At 47.7% G+C, this 3,176-nt stretch overlaps 1 pseudogene; it reads right to left on the bottom strand.

Moving 5' to 3' along the window:
• Positions 1–410: 410 nt before the first annotated feature.
• LOC124665007 overlaps positions 411–3,176 on the bottom strand; it is a 19,447-nt pseudogene continuing 16,681 nt past the window's right edge.

The following is a 3,176-nucleotide window of genomic DNA, read 5'->3' as shown; positions in this document are numbered from 1 at the left end:
TAGGTCGAGCTGCATGGTTTGGGCCAAAAATGCCTTTTTATTTGTTTGCATGGAGCTAACCTCAAATCTCGATGGAGATGAGATTAGGCATGTTTGGTACCATCCAGACATGCCTAAGGTCACCTATTCTCTACAACTGGTAGCCTTACCATAATATTACCTCCAATGACACAGAAATCACAGTTCATGACAATTGCAGACTTACGAAGCTAGCAATTCACGAAATCAGCCCTAGCTAGTACGAATGGTAGTTCATAACGATGCTCTCTAGCTACTACGAATGGCAGTTTATCATCACGGGGTAGTTTGGTTCGAATTGGGGTTCGAGAAACATGGGATCAAAGGGGAGTTCTTCTTATTCTTTACTTTTTCACTTCTTCTTCTTCTTCTTCTTCTTCTTCTCCTCCTTCTCAAATGGTGGTTTTGCCTCTGGCTTCCCATATTGTGTCTGCCCACTCTTGCCTCTTCTCCTTCCAGGCTTCATTGTCGCCTGCCTCCATGCCATGGCCGGTCTCTACTTCATCAAAAGTGGCAACCTCTTGGAATAACTCATCCTCGCCCCAACCTAAGATTCAGTTGTGAAGAATGCAACAAGCAAGGACCAACTGGTGTCAAAAGTGTGAAACGGTTTCTGGTCAAGGACCTTGAACCTGTTCTTCAATGCAGCAAAGGCCCTATCACTGGTGACTCTAAGGCTTGAGTGTCTCAGATTGAACAAATCTTTCGCATTCTGAGGTCGGTGCCTGGGAGAGAACTCGTTGAGGTGGTACCTTGTTTTTCTGAAGGGAGGTAAAATACCAGGTCGGTATGCATATCCAGCATCTCCAAGGTAGAACTTACCCTCAGGGATTTGCAACCCATCATGCCTTAACAAGTTGTCAGCCAGCATGCTCGCATCATGAGCTGAACCCTCCCACCCAGCAAGCACGTATGTGAACCTCATATTAAAATCCACAGCTGCTAGCACGTTCTGGTTGGTGTATTGCTTCCTCCCGCGGAATGATGCAGACATTGATCTTGGTACCTTTGCAGTCACATGAGTACCATCGATAGCCCCAATGCAATCCTGTCAAAAAATTAGCACACAGTCATGTTTCTGATAGTACCACACATCTGATGAGTAGAACGGATATGATTTTGCACTCACCCTAAAATACGGGAACCACCTGTAGCTGTTCTTGATCTTGGGTGGTGTGTTCGATGATATTGGCTTGATCATGTCACCTATGAGCTCCCCAACTACGTATAACACCTACTGGAAGTACCAAAAAATAGTCTTCGTGGATCGCCTGAATGTGTTATGGATGACTCTGAACCTCTGGTTATGACCCACGATATGAAGAAACGTTGTGACTTGTTCTTCGATAGAGGTGTGGATGCTATCAACCAGTTGTCATCTATGTCTGAACGTTTTCACAAGTGCATAGAAAGGGGCTCTTTTCATCCGAAGCATCTGGATAGCCTCTATATCGTTGGAGTTGTAGATGTAGTTTAGGTTGGCAGTCCTCTCCTGATCTCGTTCTAACATAGGACTATAACAGACACGAGGAAAAGCAGCATGCCTAACTGCTCTCTTGTGCACCATCAGGATCCAGGCTTGTATGCAAATGATGAATGCTGCGGCGTGATGCACAAGCTGGAGCTAGTCGGTCTACTCAAACAAGACCTATGCATTATGAACGGTCTTATCGAACTCAACTAGTTCTACCAACATGAATCTAACACTACAGTAGAGCAGAGGAGTTCCCCCTTACCTATGTCATGGTAGACGATGGACACGGCCGAAAGCCGTCGGCAATGTGTGTAGGCTCCACCGCGGCTGGAAACGACGACCCTGCTCCGGCACCAGAGACCGAAGGGAGATGCGTGCTGCCAGATCTAGGTCGCCGCAGCCGTCGCCGGTGCGAAAATTGGGGAAAGGGAAAATTTGGGAGGGGGCTAATGGAGAGGGTAACCAAAGAGGGAGGTTACCCCTACCTTTGCCGTGCAACTCCGCTTGGATTTCGCCTTCTCCCGATAGGCCGAGGTGGAGCGCCCGCGCGAACGACGTTGTCGATTTGCTTCTCCCTAGGGCATGTCCGAAGAGCTTTACTTGGAGAAATAGAAGGAACATGTATCGCACGCGCCAAATTTGGAAGCGTACCACACGAATATTCTACAATAGAAGATATTGAGGAACCCGTACAAGAATTTTTACTAAATTTGAAAAAAATTGTATTGAGAAGTAGCCCTGGAGAAACTATCAAACTGGGCGTTCCTCCCGAGCATGTCCCGAAAGTGCTTTCAGATCCGTGCGGTGCGACAATGCGGAGGAGCCCAGAAAACCAAATGGCCCAAAAATTGCGAGGCACATGTGAGCCAAAGGGTGCCCAGCCTACCAAACGCGCCCTATATTCCCTTGTGTTAGACAGATATCAAAGTTCAGCAACTACAAGCAGACTACAAAAGGGATTCTTCAAAAGCAACACATCGGAAAAGTAAACAATGCATAAACGTTATCGTCACTGATTGAAAATATTGGGTTTCACCTTGGAAAAAGTTCGAGTTCATAGATTAATGACTTCAACAAGGTTATTGCCAGGTACAACCAATGAGAAGGACATACCTTGGGCTTTCACACTAGGAATCGCGACTTGGTACTTGAGGAGCACCACCAAAAATACAGTCCACTTGTGCTACCATCCCCTCTTGCCAAGGCCATAGCTGCAATTCACCAAACATCCTGACACAGGAATAACATGTGCTATCAATCTTCATCGCAACCAAAACACCTCTCCGCCATTGCAAACCTTCGATAGCAGCCACCATGAGTTTTATCCACCCCTGTCAATACCATGGAAAACTATATTTAGACATGTCCCATGGCACCGACAAGAAGAGAAAGCTTCGCTCCTGTTGACTGCCAAAACCCACCGGCGGGCAGCGGCCTTGTCAACACTGTAGAGCCGGGGGGAGCCTAGAGCTGCGGCTGGCTGAGACCCCTCCGAGCGACGGCCCGCAATGCTCTTCTGGTCACACGCGGCGTTGCGAAGTGCAAGGGCGTGCCACCTGACCTATACCTGGTCGGGAAGGTGATGAGATTGCCTCGCTTAGTTTCTGCAGGGCATACATGTAAACGTTAAATACGAGCCTCGATCGGCTCTCGAGTTATCCCGTGAATCGGCTCAAAGAGCCGA

The sequence above is a fragment of the Lolium rigidum genome, chromosome 6, assembly GCF_022539505.1.
Source record: "Lolium rigidum isolate FL_2022 chromosome 6, APGP_CSIRO_Lrig_0.1, whole genome shotgun sequence".
In the NCBI taxonomy this organism is placed as follows: domain Eukaryota; kingdom Viridiplantae; phylum Streptophyta; class Magnoliopsida; order Poales; family Poaceae; genus Lolium; species Lolium rigidum.
Note: the sequence above shows the minus strand (reverse complement) of the source record. Positions and strands in the feature narration are given on the sequence as shown.